The sequence below is a fragment of the Athene cunicularia genome (assembly GCF_003259725.1).
Source record: "Athene cunicularia isolate RWA chromosome 3 unlocalized genomic scaffold, athCun1 chr3_part1, whole genome shotgun sequence".
Taxonomy (NCBI): Eukaryota; Metazoa; Chordata; class Aves; order Strigiformes; family Strigidae; genus Athene; species Athene cunicularia.
Genome location: NW_020799097.1, coordinates 47130906 through 47147201, shown reverse-complemented (window position 1 = coordinate 47147201; position 16296 = coordinate 47130906).

The following is a 16296-nucleotide window of genomic DNA, read 5'->3' as shown; positions in this document are numbered from 1 at the left end:
TCTTACACTACTCTGTGACTCATACTTTCAGAAAATGCCACTTCCAGAATGAAAAAGCATGCATCTGCACAGCTGTGAAAACACTAGCTCTACCTGTCTTTCCTTTAAAAACACTTTAAAAACTGTGTAAGGGAAAAACATCTTTCCAGTTCCTCTCCATGCTTGTGTCCCTTAATCCTTTCACTCATTTATTCCATTTGATCTTAATCTTAATGTCATTACTGGCAAAAGTATTTTTCTTTTCCTCATTCTGGCCAAGATCATTCCTGATACTAGTACCTTTAAACTAATTTTCCACTCTGCATGGATTATCTCTCCATAGTTAAAGAGTTTCCCACTTTTTAGTCTCCAAAGACAATAAGTTCTGTGAAACAGTGACTTTCCTTTTGCGGTATATTTCCTCTTGGGGTAATATAGTTAGTCTTATTCTATTCCCTGTTAAAAATATGAGGATATTTTATTCTCTCTTCTAAGCTATGTGCCATAGAATCACAGAATCACAGAATACCAGGTTGGAAGGGACCTCAAGGATCAACTGGTCTAACACTTCTTGGCATCTCAAGCCCTGATTATTGCTTTTAAATATAATATTTTTACTCCTCACAAGCCATCATGACATCAATCACATCATCATTCCTAAGCAAAGGAAAATATATTAATAGTCTTAATATTACTAAATTTATTCTTAATATATTTATTCATAATTGAAGATTTCCTTCTTCTTCACAAATAACTCAGATTCTATGTGATTCTTATACTCAGATTCTATGCGGTTCAGCGTGTGATTGACATCAAATCATCATTGAACACGCTCAAGCCAAATCCCTTTGCTTATTCTAAGGAAAAAATCTCAGGAAAAGTCACAGCTGATGTGGAGTTTCATCTGCTTTAAAATACATTCACTACTGATGAATTAATTATGTGAAAAAGCAGCTGGATTAATTATTTCATACTTATTTAAGGAACTCTTTCTAATACCTTCAGTGGTCCTTAAAAAAAAATCTTACCTTTACTTAAAAGTGATGATGTGGTGTCAGTAATACATACTTTTGTCACTGTGTAATGAATCTATCAGTAATCAATACACCTAAGTCAATATATAACAGAACAGTGCATATTAGAAAATCAAGATTATTTTTCCTCTGTTTCAAATTTCTATACTCTTTGTCAAATCTGAAAGCAGGGTCTTGTTATGTTTAAAGGATTATCTAAAGCTTCAAGATAAGATTCATGATCCCTAATTTCATTCTTTATGATGAAATAGAAGGATAAAATAAGCTATTGCAAGTTCAATCATGTAAGCTTAAGGCATTTCTCTTCAAATAAATGTAAAAGCTGATATTTCTTCAACCTTCAGTTCTTTCATACATAGTAGCATCTACATATGCAGTGTTTATATTGTTCTGATTTATGGTCAGAAAAAAGGCAGAAAGAATTTTTTTTTCATCTTTTATTTGTAGAAAGGGTATCTTAACACTTTTAAGATGGTTGGTAGAATTCTCACTCTTATGGCTATTTTTATAGGAATCTTCTACTGGTACTCCATATTTTTTCCATTCACAATAAATGTTACTGGTTTTTCTCATCATCTACACCTGAAATTCCATGTATGAAAAAAATTCCTATCATGGTTTTGAATTATACTGTCATGGTTTAACCCCAGCCTGCAACTAAGCACTACACAGCTGCTTGATCACTCCCCTGCAGTGGAGAGAGTGAATCAGAAGAATAAAGCTGAGAAAACTCAGGGGTTGAGATAAAGACAGTTTAACAAGTAAAGCAAAAACTGCTCATACAAATAAAGCAAAATGAGTAATTCATTCACTATTTCCCATTGGCAGGCAGGTGTTCAGCCATCTCCAGGAAAGCAGAGCTCCATCACATGTAATGATTACTTGGGAAGACAAAATGACATCACTCTGAACATTCCATCCTTCCTTCTTCTTCCCCCAGCCTTATATTCTGATCATGATGTCATAAGGTATAGATTACCCTTTTGGTCAGTTGGGGTCAGCTGTCCCAGCTGTGTCCCCTCCCAGATTCTTGTGAATTCACAAATTACTCACTGGTGGGGTGGTGTGAAAAGCAGCAAAGGCCTTGACTCTGTGTAAGCACTCCTCAGCAATAATTAAAACATCCCTGAATTATCAACACTGTTTTCATCACAAATCCAAAACATAGCCCCATACTAGCTACTATGAATAAAGTTAACTTTATCTCAGACAAAACCAGCACAATACCAAAAACTATTCACAGGTGATTCTGGTGAGAAATAGAGTGGTAATCTTGGTCTCAAATTGGTGTGTTTTATGTTTTAAATGCTCATTTAAACTTTATTTTCCACCATGGCAATATCCTTCCAGGTAAGCTTTAGAAATCTAGCTTTTATGACTCAACTCTTGCATCTGTCATCTCTTTGAATCATCAAAAACCATGATTAAATCAATCCCACATACTTCACAACTGTTTCAACATCAAGTGCAATACACATTTCATGAATCTCCTTTATGTATGTGTTGAATATTTCTCATCAACTTTAGCAGTAACGATTCTATTACCATTTTTGTACTTTTTCCTATTTTGATACTTCTGGAATGAAGATTTTATTCTCTGTAACATCCTGTTATTTCATATATACTTCACTTTCCACTGTTACTAACAAATCTTTTACTTTTTTGACCTGTTTGCCCTTGTCTGCTGATTTCTTGCTCTCATCAGCTTTGAAAGTGAAGAACTTTAATTAAAGTAAGATCCTTCTCTCTTCTGCCTTGTATATTTTCATGTTCCTACAATACTGTTCTACACTTTGTGTATAGTGTTTAAGGAAGCTTTTATAAATCTGTATTATCATAGATAAATTAAAAGATTAACAGGGAAAAAGTTATATAAGATACAGACTAGTAAAGAACTGAGCATTCGCTGCATCAAAACAATTTTGCAAATGATCCAAAATATAATACCCACCTATTCAGAAGCTCAGAGAATGAGTAGACTGTGGTTAAACATACTGCTCCTCGCAGCCTTGATACACAAAGTTTTTATAAAGCACTTCAAAAACTCAGAATGAAGAAATGTAAGGCTACTTAAATAATATTTCTAACAGGAATTATTAAGGCAGCACAAAAAAAAGCAGACACAAAAAGGTAAATCTTTGTAAGCAAACATTTAGATAAGCTGACTAAAATGATCCAAAAAATTCCATGCAGGAAAGGGGAAGATAAAGTACTAAATGTCAGAAAGATTATTGAAAACTAAAAAATTAAGCATATGCAGACAGATAACAGCATATTCAAAAATAGTAATCAGAAAATGGAAAAAAAAAAACCCAAACAACAATTAGCTAATTAAAAAAAAAAAAAGGAATTATGTATTTTTGACAGTGAACATAAAGAAAAAACATTTCACAAAGGGAATGAATTACAGCTCTGAACAATCCCTGGAAAAACAGGTCATAATGCTTTAAATCTGCTATTGCAAACTGGACAAATTTTAAATAGCACATTTAAATAGAAACATTACATGAAATGTGCAACTTTGTTTCTCCCTACGTCGAACAATATGTATTAGAGACTTGTTTCAAGAATCTTTGTACAGGCAATGCTTCCAGTTGACTCAGTGAAAATTTGGCTTATGAAAATCTTGCTAAGTAGTTTTGTTTTGAATGTAAAGAAAATTCACCATCGCTCTGTGATTTGTTCTGTCTTCTCTAGTGATAGCTGGGTCTCACGGATAAGTCAGCTATATGACACAGGCTAATATTTTTTTCTGTTAATCTCTAGGCACTCACGCATTTAAATGCTTGTAGACTGCTGCAAAATTATGTAAGAATGCACATTATGTTTGAAAACTGGACGAGTAACTCAAAGAATAAGGCCCCTGTGTACAGACACTGTGGCAGGTGCATCCACCCAATGAGAGCAGGGCTTCTTGGCTGCTGAAGTGTAGCAGCTCCTGATTCCTTTGCTCTCGGGGCTTCACGGTAGCTGGGGCCTTTGGCCAATGGGAGCCGCTATTGACTACAGGTCACATTAAGCCTGGGTATAAATGGAGTGCCCTGGGGAGACATTTGGATCTTGTCCCCTGGAGCAGCAGCTGTGGTCGAGGACTCTCCCCTTGGATCAGGACACTGCCCAAGGAAACTCCTCAAGGTGCCTTGGGTCGGGACGCTGCCCTGAGCAGGTCCTCGAGGTTGAGAGCCTTCACTTGTCAGGTGAGTGATAAAGGGTTTTGGGTTGTCATTAAACCCTAGGTAGCAGGGCTTTGTAAAGCGTTTTGGGTTGTTGTTAAACTCCAGGGAGTGGTGCTTTGTTCTGCGTTTTGGGTTGCCATTAAACCCTACGTGGTGGTTTAGGCCCTGCCGGGACCGGAGACCATGCTGCCATTGTCCATCCCATTGTCCCTCCCGGACCCAGTAGGGCACAGACCCCGGGGTTGAAATAAGGAAATAATTTAATACAGCAGTGTAGTAAATAACAATCTGAATGACAATAGCAATAATAACAACAATAAACAGTAATAACAGTAAACAAGACAAAAGATATACAGAGAATTACCGCAGTGAACACAGCCAGCTCGCCGCTCGTGCTGTCCAGGGAAAAGCCCAAAGGAAAGCTTCCCGCGCTGTGGCGCCGGACCTGATGTCAGCATGGTATGAATAACCCGGCTAGAGATCCCTTCCCACTGCTGGGGAAACTTAACCCTATCCTAGCTGATCCAGGACACCCTAGAAAGTTGTTCTGTTCTCCTCTCACAGACATTTGAACCTGTAATTTATAGAGAACTAGTTAATTGTGTTAATAATTTTTTTATTGTTATTATTTTTGGTGGTTGGTTGTTTACTTGAGAGACTTCATAACAGACACACCAACAAATGCGCTATTTCTGCAAATACTTTTTACAGTCAGTCTTCCAGAAAAAAAAAAATTCCTCTCAATAATATTATTCTGTCAAATGTTTAAACTCAAAGAAATTTAAACTCAAATTCTGAACAAATATTGCTGATAAGGTTGGCCAACTGCATTTGTTTGGTGTAGTAGCTCATATACCTAACACAACTCTTACTGTAGGCAGAGTTAGGTGTCTGCTGTAGATGATATATCGTTCTCAGGAACAGAGATGATATTTCAGTCTTTAAAATGTGAACTTGGAGAGTGAAAAAGATTCAGATATGACTTGAATCATTTCACATATTTACCTCGGATTTAAAAAGCTTAATTGCTTATGTGGTCTCTCATCACCAGATATCTTATTTACTGATTTTGAAGCAACCTTCAATGAACTCAGTTTGACTTCTTGGGAATGTCCTTCTTCTGAACCGTAGTATTTCTGTGATTTTTTTTTTTTTTTTTTAATACTAACATATTGTCAGCTTCACAAAGCAGCTCTTGCTTTGTAGCTGATTTTGATTATGTGGCAAACCCACTAAGTAGCATGGCATTGCTTCTGCTCAGTCAACAGTGAGAACGAGGTGTTCTTAAGCAAGAGGCAACAGGAGATAGGAAAGATATAGATGATCTTAAAACGTTATAAAACATCCCCTGAATTATTCAAAAAAAGAAAGAGAAAGTCTAAATTTTTAGAGGGGATGTCAAAACCTTTCTGTCAAATTAATATGGTTAAATTAAAAAAAAAAACCCACCAACATGTAGTGGATTATTCAATGCTTTGTTTACTTTGTCTGCCTTTACCAAAGGTTTTAGTGGTGTGTTTTTTTGTTTTGGTTTTTTTTTTTTTTTTTTTTTTTTCATAAACTCTCTGTGGGATTAGGACTGCTGTGAATATTTTATATATGCTCCTCCCTATGAATAAGCTTGCTTGAAAGAAAGAGTGACATTTGTTGTGAGTGGATAAGCAGTAAATGTCAAACCTGATATTACTGATGTCCATTGTCAACGCTCTTTAGTCTTGTCAGAATATGCCTGCTAGGAAGCAATGGTGATGGTGTTTTCCTGTTCAAGAAGTCATATTACTTCAGCACAGTTGCAAAAGAAATTTTGCAATTCTCATCTGGGTCACTTTCATTGGTTAACTTTTGTGGCACAAAAAGAGACTTCGGGCAAATTTGTACAGCTCTGCAGTATACAGTGCAATTATTAAATTTCTATTCTATATAATAGTACCAAGTCACTAACAAACAGCTAGGCTACACATTAACATGCTCACTAGCCCAAACAAGACAACCAGTGAGGTTCTGTTAGTTGGGTAGTCACCTTCAATGGAGAATGGTGCACTATTCCTTCAAGAAGGCTGGTCATCAATGTTTCCAAGTTCTCTTCTTCCAATTATTAATTTGTTTCCTTAAGATTTTATTGCTTCTATGTAGTATTAGTCCTCCAGTATCTTTGAGCTCCTAATAACTGCTATTTTAACAATAAAACTTCTCCTGTGTTTTTACATTTCTTACCTCTAATTCTTTCAGCTCATGTAATTTTTCACACTTTCACAATGATTTTCTCAAAAAACTGAATTAACATCATACGGTTGTGTTAGACCAAGCTGGCCTGGATCAGACAGCTGAAATCCTATGCGAAGGGTTTCTCTTTCATCTTGAAAGTGTCATTAATTGACTAATAATTCTCTGTGTTTCTATTTCAAAGTGATAAAAAGCAACAAATGCAGAATAAACATATCCATATTTTTAGAAGCTTTTGGGAAACCTCCAAAGGAAGAGCATTTAATGAGCAAATTAAAACTAATGCATGCTTCTGAGGAAATTGTCTTGAAATATAAAGACTGATTAAAATTATGATGCTGTCTTTAGCAGTTGTCCTTCAAAAACAAAACAAATCAGTCAAGTAAAGAGGAAAACTAGAAATGTTGACTGGAAAGTTATTTATGGATTCATGCTCATCTGATAGGAGCGAGTTGTAATATTTTTAGATAAGACAGTTTCATAGTTATGTTTGTGAACTGTCTAGCACCACAGTTCAGATTGTTCATGAACATTTCAACAGCTCTAGATGTAGCACATAAAAAAGGCAAAATTCATTATGATTAATATTCATTCCCTTTTTCTTGCACATTCACTGCTTATGAAATTGGGATTTTTTTTTTAGGCTGCTTGTGTATGTCTGCATAGTAAAATTCTGCCATACTAAAATTTGTTAGAGGAAACTTAATTTAAAGACAACTTGCTCTGTGATACATTCTGCTATGTCAAATGATGACAACTGCTATAAGCTAATTAATAATGGACATCCTTGTGTTGTTGAAAATCTTTGAGGGACATTGTACTGAGTTGAATACTGCAGTAAGAAATCTACTTATATATAGGATTCTGCACTCCAATTTACACAGTATCTTTAGCTGATGTGTTTCTTTAGACTGGAATATTTGCTGCTGACATAACACTGATTTGGATTTTGAGAGAGATTCTAACAGAAAAGTCCATCCAAATGCTGCTGTTTTCAAACTCTTTAAAATAAAAGTGCACTAAAAAAAGGCTGTTGAAACACATAAAGGCATTGAGTACAAATGCTAAAAAATGGTGTAAATTCAGAACTCTTTTTTCCAATGTGATTTCTGCCCCTGAGCAAAAGTTTTCTGCCAGTTGTTTGGGCTGTGTTCATTAAATGAAACAGAACCGATTACAAAATGATTATCTACAAAACGAGAATAATGCAGGACACAGGTTTTATTACACTTTCACCTGAAAAGACCATTTTCAAGCTTTTTCCAGTTAGTATCATGTAGTTACTGATATCTCCAGACAAAAAGTTAAATATTAAATGGTTTCTTTTTCTATTTTTTAAAGTAAATACCATAAATCCACATGCTCTCACTTTTTTTAATTTTTCAGTTAATCTATGTAGCTGTTTTGCTTTCATTTGATTCTAATACATTGTGTCTTTGTTAGTCTTCCACAGTTTCTATGTCTTGATATAAACAATGTGTAAAATACCTTATATTTATTCCTCATGCTTCAGTATCATTCAGATGTTAAAACTGTACAAATCATGTGGTAGGAAAACATTTTTAAAAATTGTATTACTTTTGTATAATAATATAAGCATTTTTATATTAATTTCTTATAATATGCATCTATTATCAGTGACAACAGAGCTAGTTTTTATATGGATATTTGAAACACTAACCTGCCAGAGACACCTAAGTTACCTGGTACTTCCCAGTATAAGACTTGAATTTCTTGGCTGATATTTTTGGATTGTGAGATGAAAAGAAGGAAGAAGGAAGGAATTTCAGCCCAATTCTTTTAAGGACAACAGTGATAACTAATCACTACTGATTAGTTGTGACCCCCAAAAGACTCTTTTTTTAAACATAAAAAAGGGGGTAAAATTGATATTTGCTCACAACAGCCTAACTTCTGGCTTTCACTTACTATCCCTGTATTATTTTTCAAATGTAGATAATCGTAAAATGTCTCTGGTTGATGAGTGCATACACAGAACTTCTTCAGTGTCATGTCTATGTGCTATACCTTCAGTTTTCATTAAGAAGGGATAAAATACATTCCTCCTGCTCTATTTTTGAATAGAGCAAGCTGTAGCTTCTCTGTTCTGTATCTGACTTGTTTTATTGATATGTGTTGGACATGCTAAAACAGGGCTTCTAAGCATCATTAGAACTTAAACAGAATATCATTTACTTTGGGAGTTCTGACTAGGCTGAGTTGCAAGAGGGTCTCAGCATTGCAATAATGACAATAGTTCCAAGCCTTAACAAAAGCAGATATTTCTGTGAGTTAAGGAACTTCATAACAAGTACTGAAGCTCTTACAGATTTTAAGTACCCAATATTCACTCTGAGCTTTTAAAAAATATAGTCTAGATGACTACTCTAACTACTATATGACTACTATAACCCAGAAGACTGTGCTAGATGAGTTTTTCTGTCCTTTCATGGTTCTGGGCCTGAGCATCAGATTAGAACTATGTAAGAACACTTAGCTAACTAGTATTTTAATTAACTGTAATTAAATGTAATGCAATTCAATTAAATGTGATTAAATTAAATGCACCCATTACTATTTAGAATATGTAATGAGAACAATACTTGTAAACAAACTCTTGTTTCTACAGAGAAGAGTAAATAAACATTAAGAAAGGTCTTTTGTCTATTCTTTTTCTGAATCCATTAGTATCAAATCGTTCTTGTTTCCTAAATAAGGTAATTTTCTATGGTAACAGGCCTAAGGCTTTAATCACCTCAAAGTTTGCATTTGTGGTTTCATAGCTTAAAGACTTCATTATCTAAAATCTAAATGAAAATATCAACTCTAATCAGAGGGATATGAAGATTAAACTTTTTTTCTTACATAAATATTGCATTTTTGAATAAAGCAAGAGGATTATATCACACTTAGTTGTTTATATATCTACCAGCTCTCAGAAATCAAAGCCACTGACTGTGCTCTTTCTAAGTAGAAGTTGCTTTCAATTGCTTCTGTGATCACACTCTGCATGTGAAAAAGGAGCAAAGGTACAAAACCTACCCATATCAGATAACCTCTTTTGAAGCATTCTGGTTTGTTTTTTGTTTTGCTTTGGTCTGTTTTTTTTCATGAGCATTGAAAGTTTTGAGCTTTTTATATTTTGTAAGTAAATGAATGTAGACCACATACTACACCTCTGCAAAAGTTCTAGGAAAATTTTTCTTTTTGTCATCCAGCTTTGTTAAATATGGCTAGTCTCTTTTATAGCTCATGTTTCTGAGAGCAGTAGTTCCACTGAAACATGCTGTAAACACCACATTGTATAATATCTTGGTTAACTTGTAAACGGAAAACCTTTCAGATATTCATTCCTCTGAAGGGTTTTAAGTTGGCTGTGTTCAGTGCTGCATTTACCAAAACCTAAGAAGGTCTGTTTTTTCATGAGCTGTTCCTCAGGTCCTGCTCACAGCAGCAATGTGCAGTCCAGACACCTATGCAATTTTAGTGGACCATAGCAAGCTTCATGTTTCCATGGTTAGCATGCTTGCAAGACCAATGCTAGTTGGTATAGTGCTAGTTCAATAGATCTACATGAGTGGTATCCTCTGAGGTGGTCAGGACATTCACAAAATGTTCACCTTTACCTACTAAACTCTATTAAATCAAAACCAAACAAATCAACCTTCAAAAAATAGAATTGTAATAAATGACAGAAGCCCAAGCCAATCAACCAGAAATTGTGTCTTGAAACTGGAGAAATGCCAGAGATTTTGAGAAGGCTATTAAAGAACATCACTGCAGCTGATTTTTCATGGATATGGCTTAGTTTTGGTGTTGTGGTTTTTTTTTCTTTCTTTCTTTTTTTTTTGTTTTGTTTTGTTTTTGGTTTTGTTTTTTTTTTTTTTTAAAGTGGTAAAAACTGTGTTAGATTTAATTTTATATATCGCATTTGGCAATGAAAAGTTCTCTGGCAGTGAGGGCCTGTTGCTATGGTGAAGTTGTGGGAGCGCCAACATCCCCCAACAACTGAGTGCCTTATAACAGCGTCTGTGTGAATAGGGCATGTCCCAAACAGCTGGTCTTTCTACTTGCTTAGGCTTCTCAATAAAACTTTCAGCTTGTAGGCTTGACTTTATCATCCCAAAGCATGTATACATCACTGGAGTAAAAATGTACTGTGGTTATGCTGATTGTGCTCCACAAATCTGATGTCCTGTATGCAAGAACATCTGGTTTATAAGATCATGTCACTTGATATCTGGTTAATACTAATTAAGCATAAAATCCAAAAATATGCAAACCCTATGGAGCAGTAGGTATCAGTGACTATAACAAAGAGCAGAATGTTCGGATCTCTGACTAATCAGCCATTGAAAGAAAAGACTTGAAGAGCTTCAGCTGGAATGGTGTAGCTGATAAGAAAGTCGGATCAAAATTATTGTGGGGTTCATGGGAAATAGCAAACTTATTATGGGATATTTGGGTTTTTTGGTGGGACTGTTTAAAGCTTACTGTGGTATGTTTTAAGGGGATTGTGTGAATCAGTGAAACTTATTACAGAGTAATTAAGGAAAGGAAAGTGAGAGCTCAAGGAAAAAGCATAAGGATTAGGGGAAAGAAGTGTGTGGAAATGAAGGGAGAACAAAAGGTTCTGGTCATGTATAAGCAGGTTGCTGGTCAACATGCTTACATGGCCAAGCCCTGCATAAGATCTGTGTTCCTAACTTTTTTTTTTTTTTTTTTTTTCCCCACATCTGAATGTGTTTTCTGTGTTCTCTGTGCATTGGGTTTCGTGTAAGTTCTGCTAGGAAACCTGGAACTGAAGTATCTAGGGAGTGAGAGAACACCACCCACGAGAAAAAAGTCAAGATCAGAGCTAGTGGCTGGGTAAGAGGCCCAACATATTTATACCATATGGACATAACAGCTATGCCAAGCTTTGAGAGACCTCCTGGTCTGAGTGTGCTTGTGAGAGTGCTCCAGAAAGAACTTCAGTCATGATACGAGGAGCATGACTCGTTATCTGGATTGTTCTTGTTACCTGAATGCTGTTTAAGTTGAGGTAAGCATTGGTAACAGAATCGTTCTCCTATCTGTGCTGACTCATATATTTGTCATGTGTGTGGTCTGTATGTGTGTATATTTGCATCTTCAGTATTCATACTTTACAAGGAGAAGCCTCCATCTCTGAGTGGGAAGCAGAAGTCCACTGGGTTTTAAAGTCTACAAAGTCTGGTGTCTATTAATGCTATGACCTCACATTTTCTTCCAGTTTTCCAAAATTATTCCCATTTTGCCTGTTCATATGGACTACATGTGTATCCCCACTCTAGTGAGCCCCAAGGACTACTACCCTCTCTTGGTTTTTCAGGTAGGTAGCGATGGTATTACCAAGAGAAGTCCAAAATCAATGAAGAGAGATTTCAGGGCCTTGGGGAAACTGGTTAAGCGGTTGGGGGCACAAATTGTGTTCTCCTCCATCCCTTCAGTTGCAGGAATGGATGAAGAAGATTATAGGAGAACTCAGTAGATGAACTTGTGGCTCTGAGACTGGTGTTATCATCAGGGCTTTTCATTTTTCAGTCACAGGTTGGTATACAGGACACCAGAAATTTTGGCATTAGATGGAATGTGCCTGTCCCGGTGTGAGAAAAGAATCTTGGGGCAGGATTTAGCTGGGCTCATTGAGAGACTTTTAAACTAGATTTGAAGGGGGAAGGGGACAAAACTGGAACTTCCAGACAAAAGCCCCAGGGTAGCTTGCCACAGCTTGCGGGATGTTTTGCCAATGATGACCTTCACCCTACTATCCCAGTGGAGCCAAGGGATGGAGACATGCAGCACAACAAAGATGCAAGGGATATGGATGGATCAGTAACTACTCGAGGTAGAAATATTTTACCTGAGTAAGCACAGATAGTTAATATAATGGTTTTGCTGTGGCTTTGAAGTTGGTTTTCGTCCATTTTTTTTCTTTGTTTTCCACTTACGGACACTGTTAAGGGTTGTTTCCTCACATTTTTTATCTTTTCATTGGTATTAACATGAGTTGAACATGTCAGTACCAACACCAGTGAGCTCTGCTTAGCGTGACCAACGTGTGCAGAGGCTCCCTGAGGGGTGACCAACCTGCCCTGCACGTGGCTTCTGCCTGGGCATGGCCTTGTGGAGCTCCTCCGCATGTGCTGTCTGCACCACCCCAGATACTCAAGTTTAGCTTCTTCTTCAGTGGTGATCTTTCCCTTCCTGAATGGGGTTTGATGTAACACACATAATAATTGCTAGTATCTTGTTTAATGATTGGGGTTTTCACTGGCAATCAAGAGAGTGATCAGCATTGCAATGCATACTTATTTATCTTTTTCAATAAAAGAGAACAAGATTGTTGGTGTGCAGCTCTGGGCTGCCTCAGCTAGCTTTTGGTTCCTACATTTGTTTTCCCCCTGCCTTTGCATTATATCTAGCTCAGAACCCTGGGTTTTAGCATCTGCCTTTAGCTCAGGCATTATGATACTCAGTGAAGTGATGCCTCAGTTCTTTAGGCTCCCTGTTGCCTTCCCATTTTGGAGTTTAGCTGGGGTGAAAATATACTTAGCACAAATATATAGTGAGAAATTTCTTCTGCCAAAGTAGATTATAGATTATTTGAGCTGCAATGTCTTGAAGAATTATTGAAAAGACTTTAAGCCTGGACATCTCAAGTATTGCACATGAAAGCAGATGATAAGTGGTGCACTGGGATAATATGACCTCACCTTTCTCATTTAACTTGACCTCAGGGTTTTGAGATAAACTAGGGCAGCTGGTGTCAGTCCTTGTTTTCGTTTTTTTGTCTTCATACGAGGGACTATTAAACTTACCTTTCTGTAAGAATGTGCAGGTGAAAATGTAGTCTACTGAATTTTATGATTTGATTATACCATAGCTGTGGTACAGAATTGTGTCCATAAAGTAGAACTGCTCACTGACAGTATTCCAGTGTTCATCTCTCTCCATTCTATGACAGCTCTGTGGAATTGCCATAAGAGAAGCAGGGTGCAGTATCCTGTCCAGACAATTTGACTTCTTTTGTATCTTGAATTTTGCATCTGTAGCGATACCTATACATCCAACATGTAACAATCGCTTCATAGTATGTTCATTGTTTAGATTGAACAAAGCATGTGAAGTAGGATTCATCTAGCCTTTACTTTAGACATTTAATCTGCTCATAAATAGGATCTTATCTTCATTGAACAGAGGCAATCTACCCTTAAACATTGAGCCAGAAAAGTCAAAACATACTGTCTTCACAGGTATCTTTGTCCTCTCACCATAGAAAAAGACTATGACAAATATGTGATGCCTAATTTTTATTAAGTTCAAGATAACAGTAGTATGACCTGAAAATTTCTGCATCCACAAACAAAAAAATAAAAATCTGCCATATAGAAAACACATATAAAATTTCAAGAAGGTAAAAATTAGCCATAGCTGGAAACAGGGTAGTAAGGATGGAGATTATTCAAAAAAACCAAAGAGTTATTTACCAAGAGTGAGAACCTTTCCTTAAAATGGGGAAGAGAGTGTCAGAAGTATGTTGAGGTACATCAGACCCCAAAACTGAGTCCTTAATAGTTCCATGGGAAGTATGCTAGATGTTTTTCTCAAGCAATATTTCCAGTACACAAATATTTATGAAGTTTCTAAAATGTAACAGTTTCACAACTTTTTTTGTTGTTTATTAAAAAAGATATATAATGTTTTCAAAGGACCATTTTTTCTATCATCTGTCAGCAAAAGTTTTAAGAATGTTCAATGTCTCTAGGTTCTTTCCTTCCTTTTTAAAATTGAATAACTTATGATTTGTCCTATATTTTGTCATAAAAGAAACAAGTTCACACATTCTTTTCTCTAAATTGGAGAAAAATATTGTTTCCTTTCAGTTTTACTCCTCTTAGCTAATTGAGTACTTAATCCATAAACAGAACTGAAATTTGTATTACTGGTTGAAGTAAGTTACCAATGGTGTAAATGGTAACTTCCCCACTGCAGTTACAAGAAACTGGAAATGGAATAAGATTTGAAAGTAAAAATGAAGATTAGCTTTATTCAGACAATACTAATATTTCTCATGTAGTGTGTGAAATAGATGTCATTTATGTAGGATCCTCTATAGAATCATTTAACTGGTGCACAAAAAAATGATTGACTGAAGGGAGAATAATCAGTTACATATCAAAATATGACTTAGTGGCAAAGAGATAATTTGTGGAGGAGATGGTGAATATGACACTGGTCTACAAAATCATGAATGATTTAGAGTGAATAGCAGTAACTTCACTGTCTTCTAAAATAAGCATTAGTCAGCATCTACAATATTTTCCAGCAGTCAGGTTAAAAAGAAACAAAAGAAGATTTCTTCACACACAAGGGTAGTAGAATTGTGGAGCTAAAAGATTTTTTTTTTATTATAATTTTTTAAGTGGAAACTACATGGGGAGTCTGGAAGAGAACGAGAACCCCAGTGAAGATTACCAAATAGGCAAACTGTGACAGTTTAGAAGATCCCAAGAGCTAGAAATAGTCAGGAAATGGGAGAATAGTCAATGGACCCTACATTCAGCTCCATATTCTTGCTCTTCTTTCAAAATTAGCATTTAGTTAACATTTGAGGTAGTGTTCTGGCTCAGACCAAGATCTGGGCCCTTAATCTGAAATACTAAACTTAATGGTTTTGCAATGTGTAACAAAATGCATAGTTACAATGATGAAGCTACAGCAGCTCTGAATCATTAATTACAGATAAACTCTGATAGAGTATACTAAACTTACATGTGTGTATACACATATATAAGCTGATTTGCTGTTCAAAATCAATTTTAGACATACACATGTAAAGACCGAGATGCTGTTATATTTTTGCAGTAATAAATGAATATTCATTTTTTTTTTGAAGTATTGCAGGAACCTTCTTTTATTCATGCAATTAGCTCTGTTATAATCAGTAGAACTGAAATCTCTCAAGTTCACAACAGGTCAATGGAGATGCTGGGGTAGAATTAGACCAAAGAGATATCTTTGTTTCAACCAAAGTAGCGGAAAGAATACGAAGTTATCTCAGTGTCAGAGGTATTTTCTAAAGAACTTATGAGACCAAAAATCTTAGCTCTGGAACTTGGATCACATATTCGCTGTCATCAGCTGAGCTATTCTAATACTTACAGAAGCTAACAATCTGGCCTCATATCTTTACTGCCACCTGTTACTGTCATGAAGCTGAACCATCTTCATGAATTTAAATTGTTAATGCTTTTTGAGTTTTTTTCATTATTTTGATAATCTTGTGAGAAATTGTAAGTATTAAAAAAATCATGGAAAAATTAAGTATACATGGCAAACACAAGAATAGCCCATAATTATCTTGTTTGTAACAATAGGGTAAGTATCTTATACAGGTTTGTGGTTTTGTTTTGTTTTTTGTTTGTTTTTTTTTTTTCAGAATATGTTTAGAAATTCATATTTCCAATTTCATTATTTTATTCAATTTTGCCATTTAAAAATGATAGTGTGAATACATGTAGGAATTTCTATGTGCTTTAAAGGATTTTCTGACATTAAGAAGGTATCGTGCAGTAATCGGTAGTTTTCACCAGATACTACGGTAACTATTCCTCTATGGAGAGAAGCATTTGACTTACACTGCAATTCATAAAACAAGCTTGTAGATAACCTACTTTAGAACTATTTTACAAAATTGAAAATTAAGTATTCTATTTTTTAAATAGTAGTGGAAAAAAAGAGATCCATGGACTTTAATCTGTAGTTAAAAATGTCTGGTTTCAATCCCATTCTTCTGACACTTAAATTGGCTGTAGAGAGTTTACTTAATTGAAAGGCCATTGCAAAAGTAATTGAATATT